Source organism: Benincasa hispida, chromosome 9 (genome assembly GCF_027475165.1).
Source record: "Benincasa hispida cultivar pf3 chromosome 9, pf3_genome.v1.1, whole genome shotgun sequence".
NCBI lineage: Eukaryota > Viridiplantae > Streptophyta > Magnoliopsida > Cucurbitales > Cucurbitaceae > Benincasa > Benincasa hispida.
In genome coordinates this window covers 23892161-23903616 of record NC_143486.1, presented here as the reverse complement: position 1 = coordinate 23903616, position 11456 = coordinate 23892161, and positions in this window count along the sequence as shown.

Sequence of the window (11456 nt, the reverse complement as noted above, 5' to 3'; positions counted from 1 at the left end):
TCTTTATGTAACTTAAGCATGTATGTAGTGACATGCAAGTGGATCATGTCTTGAGTGACAACCAAAATGGTCTGTGGTATATGGATATAGGAAGGAAACCTTATCCTGGTAACACTACGGACGTGACCCACTTTGTGGAATAGTTACAAATGTTGTGACTTGTCATAGATGGACTGATCCTGATCATTCGTGTAGGGGACATGCGAGCGGGGGTGTCCTATACAAAGAGTTTGTATAAGACTTGACCTCGAAGTGTTAACATCTCGTCATATAACTCCATTCATGACAAAGACTTAACTTCACTAGGATGACCATAGGTAACGTGTCTTCAATCCTGATTGAGTTGTGAACTCCTGCCATATAGGGCGGTCCTTTGATTTGCATGGGTGCGAGTGGCCAGAGTGTCGAATCAAACCTACCACTTTGGGGATTCGTTTGATTTGTAGAGCTGAGAACTCAACTTCACAAGATAGAGTTCACTTCTTCCCCAAAGCAGGGGTAAGTAGATAGATTGCTCTCTTAAGTGTAGATAGATTACTAGACGATCGCTTACCTTTTCCTACACGATCATATACTTCACCTAAACGATCAAGCATTTTTTCTATACGATAGACGAACCTATCTCCCACTTGCTTGATCGTTGTATACGATCTCCCTTTCTCCTTCCCTCTACCAAATCCATACAAAGCCCACCCTTTAGATTCTCACTCCAAGAATACTGAAGACTCTGAGTGGTGGTGTCATCCCCGTTTTCTTCTGTTCGCGTGGAGACTGTTCGAGGTAGACGATTGGGTTTTCCTGAGCAATAGCTTATTGTCTCAGCAAAAGCGAGATTTGCTGTGAAGAATAAGTCTTCAGCTGGTATGATCTATCGATCTCTTATTTAATGTTCTTTTGAGTATGTCAATATTTTAGCATTATGAATGCATATTAGTATGTTTGAATGTATATGTGGAAATTCTTTCACAATGAATTGGAAAGATCCGCTTCCGTTTGTAGGTACTCTTGAACAAGAGTTCCTTTAGCATCATGTATTATAAATATTATAATCTAGCATGGAGAAATTACATGAAAGCATGCACATGTATCATGAAATATAATAGTTATATTTTGCATGCAGTGAGCATTTTCATGCATCATCCTTTTATTATAAGTGTTATAGTCCAAGGGTGAATGGAAGCATGTTATGTTTGTTTCGTTGCTGTTTTGTATAAGTGTTATATAAAAGAAGTAGCAATGAATGAACAATTCATTGAGCATGACACTTAGCCTGTTTATAATCGTTATGAATGTCTTGCATGTGTTAGCTTAGCATTGTGGTTTTGGTTGTTTCCGTTTATAAGTGTTATAAAGGAAATTAGAACTAAAATCGATAAGAAAGAGTTGCATGTGGACTTAGGGTGAACTCAAGTTTTTTAAAAGGGTTTTAAAATTAGATTGAGATAGACCTAAGTTCAAATGGTTCTAAAGAGTTTAGTAACCTAGATTAATCTTTTAAAATTGGTTTAATAGGATTAAATTGATTGGCATAAAAGACTAAATTTGTTTTAAATCTATCTATAAAGGACCTTTTGCCTAAGGAAGGTTCTGTCTAGGTTAGGGTTCTTAAGCTGACGGAAACGGAACACCACTACCTGGGAACTTACCTGGAAAGGTAAATTAGATAGATTTTCTACAAGCATGCGACAATTGATCAAAGAATTTGTTAAAGAGTTTAATGGATGATGATCAAAAGTTGTTTAACTATCTAAGGTAAAAGTTACTCTTGGGCAAATCTAAAAGTCACTTAGTTAAAATCCTTAGTCGTGTTTTTTTCTATGTAAACTAAACCCTAGGTTATAAAATACTTAGTGGGAGGAAGAAATGTATCTGATATGTATATGATTCCACTCACGTTTCTCCCTGAATATTCACACTGTGAGATTCATGCTTGGCCTTGTGGTGCCCTTGGAGCATCCCCCTTTGGATGGTGTTTACATGAGTCAATATCAAGGTAGACGGAGAGAATATTTATAGTAAGTGGGTGAAGGGTGTGTGCCAACACGTCCTATGGTCTCTGTCATTGGTTCTCACCGTGAGATCATTCTATACACCCTCGTGGCGCCCTGGGAACGTCCCTCTTCGAATGGGTTTTGAGCAGTTGGTCAAGATCAACGTGAACTCCAGAAATGGATAGGGTCGCTTTAGGTTTTTCCCCAATTGGATTTTTTCCCCTTTGAATTGGCTGCTTGAGGTGGATCTCTAGGGCCTAAAATGGCGGGTCACACTTACGGGAGATTGTTAAGTAAGTTAATGATCTCTTGGCCAAATTAATGAAGGCTAGTCGTTATAGGAGCAAGAGTTGTTCTGGTATTAATGATTGGTTGAGAACTTCTCAATTCAGAGGAGGGATAATTGACCTCCCCTTGGTGGTTTTTGTCCTAAACCTTTGAAGTGTCATTGCAAAACTAGAAGTCACATGGGGTTCATATTAATTTTGCTAAAACCTTATTGGATGTTGTTTGTTTTACAATAGGTATTTGCTTAAAATCTAACGTAGGTCAATGTATTTTTCTTTTCAATAACTTGCTAGTATTTCCGTTTAGTGCTTTAATATGACCGAATACCTATAGTGGAAAGAATCATGTAAAATGTATTTCATGGCAAACGACCTCGAATTTGTCATGGTTGAGGAGTGTCCTCAAGTCTCGACCCTTGATGCACCGTGAAGTGTTCGCAATGCATATAAGGTGTGGATAAAGGCTAATTCATTGGCTCGACTTCACATTTTGGCTAACATACATGATGTTTTAGCCAAAAGGGTTGAGCACATGATCATTGCACACGAGATCATGGACTCATTGCTAGATACGTTTGAACGCCAGTTCTTACTTTTTGAGCATAAGAGATGGATGACGAAACAGTAATGTCCGTTGTTTTGACACTGATCCCACTACTCTCCAAAAGTAGAGGAAAGACAGTAAATCTGATTTATTAGTCTTGGAGACGTGTTTGGTAGAGAATGATGATTTTGCCTGGATCCTTAATTCAGGTGCTACCAACCATGTCAGTTCCTTTTACCAAGGATTTAGTTCCTAGCAAACGTTGCCATAGGGAGAGATGGCTCTACGAGTCAGTACTAGTGAGGTTGTTTCAGCTGTTGCTGTAGGCAGGTTGAAGTTATTTGTTGACAAGAAACGTTATCTATTACTGAATAATATTTTCGTAGTTCCTCATATTAAGAGGAACTTAATCTCGTTTTCTTGTCTCATTGAACAAGGGTATATCGTCTTCTTTTCTGAAAATAAAGTGTTTATTTTCAAGAATGGAATGGAGATTGGTTATGGTTCAAGGGAAAGTAACTTATATGTACTAAGGTCATTAGTCATAAAAGGCTTGTTTAACACTGAAATGTTCAATACGACAACAACAACTAAAAGACCAAATGTTTCTCCTAAGGAAAACTCCCATCTTTGGCATCTAAGGTTAGGTCACATCAACCTCAATAGGATTGAGAAGTTGGTGAAAAGTGAACTTCTAAAGAGTTTAGAAGAAAATTCCTTGCCAATATGTGAATCATGCCTCGAAGGCAAGATGACCAAACGACCTTTTACTGGAAAATTTTACAGAGCTAAGGAAGCCTTGGAGCTTATACATTCAGACCTCTATGGTCTGATGAATATTAGAGTTCGGGGTGGGTATGAATATTTCATCTCTTTCATAGATGATTATTCAAGGTACGGGTATCTCTACCTAATGCAATGTAAGTCTGAAGCCTTTGACAAGTTCAAGGAGTATAAGGTTGAAGTTGAAAACTTGTTAGGTAAGAAGATAAAAACACTACGATCTGATCGTGGCGGAGAGTATATGGACCTCCAATTCGAGAGCTATATGATAGAACATGGGATTGCGTCCCAACTCTCGGCCCCTGGTACACTTTAGCCGAATGGTATATCAGAAAGGAGAAACAGAACCTTGTTGGACATGGTTCGGTCTATGATGAGTTATACTCATCTTCTGGACTCGTTTTGGGGTTTTGCAGTGGAAACTGAATGGTATATCATGAACAATGTTCCCTTGAAAAGTGTTTCTGTAACACCTTTTGAGTTGTGGAAAGGCCGTAAAGTAGTTTACGCAACTTTAGGATTTGGGGTTGTCCGACACATGTGCTAGTGACTAACCCAAAGAAGTTGGAACCGCGTTCGAAGGTTTATCGCTTTGTAGGCTATCCCGAGGAAATGAGAGGTGGATACTTCTATGATCCGAGTGAGAACAAAGTTTTTGTTTCTACAAATGCTATCTTCTTGGAAGAAGACCACATCTGGGATCACAAGCCACGTAGTAAGCTCGTTTTGCGTGAGAATACTAGTGAGACTGTGACTGCTGAGGGTTCAACAAGAGTTTTTGAACAGGCCGAGTTGAGGTCAGTACATCTAGTCAACCAACTCAAAAGTTGAGATTTCCTCGACGTAGCGGGAGGGTATAAACCCATGAATCGCTACATGGGTTTGATTGAAACCCAAAACATCATCTCGAATGATGGGGTTAAGGATCTGTTGTCTTTTAAGAAAGTAATGGAGGATATTGAGAAGGATGAATGGATTAAAGCCATGAACCAGAAAATGGAGTCTATGTACTTCAATAACGTCTGGAAGCTTGTTGATCCGCCTGATGGGGTAAGACCTACTGGATGTAAGTGGATCTATAAGCGAAAGAGAGGTGTAGATGGAAAGGTGCAAACCTTTAAGGATAGACTCGTGGAAAAGGGTTATACCCAGGTTGAGAGAGTTGACTATGAGGAAACTTTCTCACCTGTTGTCATGCTTATGTCTATCTGGATACTTCTGTCCATAGCCACATTTTATGATTATGAAATATGGAAAATGGACGTCAAGACTTCCTTTCTTAATGGTAATCTTGAGGATACCATCTATAGGATTCAACCAGAGAGGTTCATAGTTTCAGATCAAGAGTAAAAAGTTTGCAAGCTTAATAGGACCATTTATGGGCTGAAACAAGCATTTAGATCATGGAACATCATATTTGGCATCGCGGTCAAGTCGTTTGTCTTTGATCAGAACGTTGATGAGCCTTGTGTTTACAAAAAGATCATCAACAATCCAGTAGCTTCCCCGGTACTATATGTGGATGATATCCTACTCATTGGGAATGATGTAGAGTATCTGACTAACATTAATAAATAGTTAGTTGCCCAGTTTCAAATGAAAGACTTGGGTGAGGCACAATATTGGGGTTTGTGCCCTAAAATCTCGTGTCGTTTAGTTTGAAAACAACGTTGTACAGACACTTTTGATGTATAATATAAATGATATTTACTTCACTACTTAACTTTGCACATTTAGATGTTTTATATTTTACCACAAACCAATAAACTTAATATCCCTGGTTATCTGTATGTAACTTGAGCATGTATGTAGTGACATACAAGTGGATCACGTCTTGATTGATAACCAAAATGGTCTGTAGTATATGGATATAGGAGGGAAATCTTATCCTGGTAACGCTACGGATGCGGCCCGCTTTGTGGAATGGTCACAAGTGTTGTGACTTGTCACAGATGGTCTGATCCTGATTATTCGTGTAGGGGACATGCGAGCGGGGGCGTCCTATACAAAGAGTTTATATAAGACCTGAAGTGTTAACGTCTTGTTATATAACACCGTTCATGACTGAGACTTCACTTCACTAGAATGACCATAGGTAACATGACCTCAATCATGAATGAGTTGGGAACTCCTGCCATTGAGGGCGGTCCTTTGATTTGCATAGGTGCGAGTGGCCAGAACGCCGACCCAAACCTACCATTTTGGAGATTTATCTGATTTGCGAGTTAGGAACTCAGCTTCACAAGATGGAGTTCACTCCTTCCCCAAAGTATGGGTAAGTAGATAGATTGCTCTCTTAAGAGCTGATCCCAGAGTTTGAACGATGTGGTGCCATACACCTTCTCATGGCCCGAGAGGTGTTCATACATAGTAGGACTATGTTGTATTGTTCATTAGAGGGATCATTGGTACTTAAGGAGGAATATGTAATTATAGGGGCAAAACGGTAAATATGCCTGCTGTAATTACGAGCTCTGTGAAGGGTCATCGTACTGATGACTGGTTATATCCAATGGACATAGAAATATATCTATGGCAAGAAGAGTTCAAATGTCGATCTTTAGTGGAGCGCCTGACAGTTAACGGATGGTGGATATCGTGACTAAAGAGTTTAGTCAGCTATTCACATACCGTTAGAGCTTCGAGCCATAGGTTCATAAGGTCCCCTTGGTAGCTTGGATACAAGTTGAATATCAGTTTTTGGGTCAGTTTGAAATGTTCAAATATACAAGAGGTGTAACGACTGTTAACTTGTAGAAATACAAGTTATTTATGCTGCCTTAGCTAGATATTGCAGCCAAAAGAGAAGAAATATGCGTTGATTGTATGAAAATTAGCTTAGAAATACAATAATTATAAATCATCGCAATTACACCTACTAACATCATTAAGATGGAAGAAAAGGAGATTTCTACTCTGTTTTGCAGGAAACCAAGTCACCGCTTGCGATTAAGGCTCAACGAGAAACTGAACAACGCATCTCTATCACATTGCGCCCGTCAATTAACAATGAAGAGACGATTAATGCAATGACGGTGCAATGCGACAGTTGATCCTGAGCTGAATTTCAACTGTATGCGGTAATAAAAACAACACTGCATGCGAGCAACCAATCAAAAGATGCAGCTGAGCAACGTAAAGGCGGAGGATTGCGACACGTGTACAACTAACCGTTGTGCAGATTTGACGGTCTGATCGCATAACAGAAGGAATATTTATTCCTCCATCTCTGGAATTTACATAACAAGAAGTGGGGTCCACAAGCCAAGAGTCAAAGCTTTTCACCTATAAATACCCCCATAGAATTCAGAGAAAATATACTTGACACGGGTATAATTGATACGATGGCTAATTGCTGCTAAATTATTGTGAGAAAGGCTAAGCTGAGTACTGATCCGAAGAAATCCGGGAAGAGAAGAGACAAGGCTGAAAGGTGAGTCTGAGTGCAAATCTGCCAGATCCCCACCGTGAAGCTTTGTGCTTAAATCCCTGCTACCGGTTGAGCAAGCCTCAGAGGGAAGCTCATCCTTCCGCACGATCCATCCACATTGGCAAACAAATCTCCATCCAGATCGGCGCCAAGACGTTGCCGCTTATTTGTATTTTTTTCTAACTCTATTTCATCAAGTGTATTTCATCTTTTTAATCTCTTCATTCACAAATCATGTATCAGACGCTGAATAGAAATATTGAATGTCTCGATCATTTTCATATCCCCTTCTCTGTCTATTTCCATTCCTTTGTTTATCATTTTCTCCATGAAATTTTCTTAATACCTTGGTAATTAATAGGGATTAAACGAGTAACTTAATCTGTGCTAAAGAAATAAGAATGTTTAGCTAAAGAATGTTAGACGACATTTTCACCTGTGAGAGCAGAAGTGAAGATGTCATTCTAATCTGTCGAGAGAATGTTAGAAGAATACATTAACTAAAGCGAGTAGTACTTCCAGAGATGGAAGCAACCTTGTGTTCATTACGTTTTTCCCTATTTCACCATAGAGATGTGGGAACGTGGCCGATCATCGAGAGGTGTAAGCGAAGGGAAAAGCGGAACCGAACTTATATCTTTAACGCAATTAAGAAACTTGCGATGTTTGTATTAATTATCTTTTCTGTTTCAGCTTCGTACATAAGACTTGTCACCGCATTACACGATCTTTGCATAATCTTCACAACCAGCCTTGACCTCAGTATCTTGTATCATGAAACCTATATCTTGTATCATCTTAGAATAGATTTACTTTAATGCAATTTACTTTAACGTAATTTATTTTATTATCGCAACTTTACTGCTTTATTTTACTTTTTTGCATGTTTATATTCTTGTACACAACAAATTTTTATAAATTGAAAAACCCCTGGTCGCATGTATCTCAAACATAACGCAATAACCTCAAACAGTCCCTATGTTCGATCTCGGATCACACCGAGAAACTTGTGGTGAAATTATACTTGGTTTCAACGCAAGGAAACTTGTGACAACGCATAGTATACTATAAGGTTCTCATAATTAATGCATATCTAGAAGTAGTATTACATGGATTTGTATCTTGCGTGCATCTTTGTGTGCCTAGATAGAAACATTCATAGATCAATTTTTGCCGTTAACAAGATTATGGCGCCGTTGCCGGGGAACTGGTTATGGGGACATGAACTTGCATTATATGCATCCATGCGTTATGTGACTTAAGATCAATTTCTAAGTAACAAGTTTATGGCACCGTTGCCGGGGAACTGGTTACGGGGACATGAACTTGCATTATATGCATCCATGCGTTGTGTGACATAAAATCAATTTCTAAGTAACAACAACCCGACTCCCTAGAACTTAAGTTAGGCCGTTACTAAATACATGCATGCATGGAACTTAAAATGACACTCTGTTATAGTGAAATAAATGCTAATTAAATAACGTAAATTTAAAAGACTTTGCATTTAATTTCAAATATTAAAAACAATGGTAGGGTACCCATAAATCATAAATGATAATAAATAAATCTGGAAGCAATTCTAAATAGTAAGTTTTAAACATCAACACTGAAAGCTAAGAAAAACATGAAAAGAAGTTTAAATCTCATGAGCGGAAGCATAAAACTGGTCCCAGTGGCTCGTTCGATTATTTCAATTTAACCCCAATTTTCCAAATGAAAGGGAAATTTAAACTCAATAATTTTAGATAATTAACTTAAATTTTCCTGAAATTTAGGATGTTACATTCTTCTCTCCTTAAGAAACTTTCACCCTTGAAAGTTCAAGTCCTTAAAGGCTCGTGATACTTAGTTCTTATCTCATCCTCATATTTCCAAATTGCTCCTTCAGACCGATAATTCTACCAAAGAACTTTTAATTAGCACTAACTCCACGTTTAAAAAAGTCTTCACCTCCTACCATGAATTGTATAACTTATCTGAGATAATATCATGTTATTCTTTAATCTTAAAATAAACACATAACACCATTTAGACCCTCCTATGCACGAGTCTGAAAATCTCACTTAAATGAGACTCTTCAAGTCCCCATCAAAATACATCACCATGACCTCATAATAGTTGTAACCATTACCTAATGTCAGTTTCTAAGATAAAGACCTTCATGATTGCATACATCTATATTAAGAATGTTCACACTCTATAGAGTGGGTCACTTCACTGTCCATGCAACAGAAAATATATCTCTTGTGGCATCTCAAGTCTAGGATTCAGAATTCGGATTCGGCACCTAATTGCCTTGATAATCCCCTGCAACCGAGATACGCTATGATATTCAATTCATAATAGTTGATACAAAATCGCGTGAATCATCTTTCTTTCCTAATAAACAAAGCTGATGTGTTCACAGGCAAAACATTAAGGCACATATGAAACACTTTGCTAAATGGTTCTTGTATAAGTGACTTAAGCTATTCCAACTCTGCTAGAGTCCTTCTATGAGGAGCCTTAAGGATAGGAGTTGCTCTCAACTCAAGTTCATCTCTAGTGCTAGGGGTCATTGTGGGAGATCAAATTTACTCAACCTTAATACTCATATAGCTTGTTTCTTACTTGGAGCTAGATTACTTTCACCTTCAAATAAAATCGATGGCTTCATTAATTCCTCGTTCTAGATATTTGTGTCCACAATCAAAACCTCTAGACCTTGCTAATACCTTTCAACATCTCCCCCCCCCCCCCCCCTCTTTAACGAGGCCTTACCCCTTCTATTTTCATAATTTCTAGCAACTATTGCTACTAAACATCCTTTCATAAAACGTTATGACTTAAGTTAGGAATGATGTAACAACTTCACTAATTCTGGCTTCCATTGCCTTTTCATCAATTTGGGTCATCAGCGAATTTGGAGCTGCCAGGACAGTCTGGCTACTCTCAACTCCCCCTGCTTGCACTCCTTCTGTAATTGTCTTTCTTGCTCTAGGTTTAGATGTCATGTCCTGTCATGAACTCATAAATTAACTATCTATCTCTGGGTCTTTCTCAGAAATCATGCTATTAAAACACTACATCACTAATTTCATGTATGCATTGAAACTTTCATTAGTAGGACATACCTGGCGATGACGAGGGATCCGTTACTGGGCCACAGGGACTATCTAGACTTACATAGTAAGTCAGTCTACAGAACCCAAAACATGGGCTCTGATACCAACTGTAATGACCCGACCCCCTAGGACTTAAGTTAGGCCGTTACTAAACATATGCATGCATGGAACTTAAAACGACACTCTGTTATAGTAAAATAAATACTAATTAAATAAGGTAAATTTAAAATACTTTGCATTTAATTTCAAATATTAAAAACAACGGTAGGTTACCCATAAATCATAAATGATAATAAATAAATCTGGAAGCGAAAGCTAAGAAAAACATGAAAAAAAAGTTTAAATCTCATGAGCGGAAGCATAAAATTGGTTCTAGTAGCTTGTTCACGAATTCCCCTTGTCATTCGTCGGCGCGTCCTTACTCTTACTGAAACATAAATATGAGAAATGGTGAGTATAAAATACTCAGTAAGTAACCCCACTACTGGGGTCAGGCTAGGCATCTATGTCCTCTAAATGCCTACCTCTAGTAGAACATATAAACTGCTCTAGTCCTCATGGGACACATTCATACATGAAAAAATTATTTCTATCCTACTGTAGTTAAGTATGCCCACTATCTCTAGTAAGTCCCTTAGGACCCACAACCTTTGATGAATCCCGAAGGAAACACAATCTCTAACATGCACATGGTTATGCATACACCTCTTTCGTGTACACATAACCCACTTAATGTGTACCTCTTTCATACACATGGTTACGTATACACCTCTTTTGTATACACATAACCCACTGAATGTGTACCTCTTTCGTGAGTATGTACCTCTTTCGTACACCCTAAATCCTCTTTATAAATGTAGGGATGCGTACTTCTTTCGTACACATGGTTATGTATACACCTCTTTCATATACACATAACCCACTAAGTATGTACCTCTTTCGTACACCCCATATCCTCTCTATAAATGTAGGGATGCGTACCTTTTTTGTATACATAACTTTCGTATGCACATAACCCACTGAGTATGTACCTCTTTCGTACACCCCAGATCCTCTCTATAAATATAGGGATGCGTACCTCTTTCGTACACATGGTTATGTATACACCTCTTTCGTATACATATAACCCACTGAGTATGTACCTCTTTCGTACACCCCAAATTCTCTCTAGAAATGTAGGGATGCGTACCTCTTTTGTACACATGGTTATGTATACACCTCTTTTATATACATATAACCCACTGAGTATGTACCTCTTTCGTATACCCCAGTACCCTCTAGGTATATATCACTTTCATACACACCAGCCTTAGT